Here is a 233-nt window from a genome sequence, read left to right on the forward strand (position 1 = left end):
ACCTGTTAGTCTCAGTACAGAGTAGATGATCTATTACCAAAGCTGCTGTATCTAGATAAGTTATGCCAATACTGTAGGAGCATTCATAGATAAACATGAACTTCTATATTTGAAGAACATGATTATAATGTTTACAATGCATTCAAGCCGTATGCAGTATGAGAACGAAAAACAAGCACAGAGCTATTGTTGCCCACTGATAACGAAAGTTATCATGTATAAATGCAGGAAAC

Source organism: Penaeus monodon, chromosome 24, assembly GCF_015228065.2.
Source record: "Penaeus monodon isolate SGIC_2016 chromosome 24, NSTDA_Pmon_1, whole genome shotgun sequence".
NCBI classification, from domain to species: domain Eukaryota; kingdom Metazoa; phylum Arthropoda; class Malacostraca; order Decapoda; family Penaeidae; genus Penaeus; species Penaeus monodon.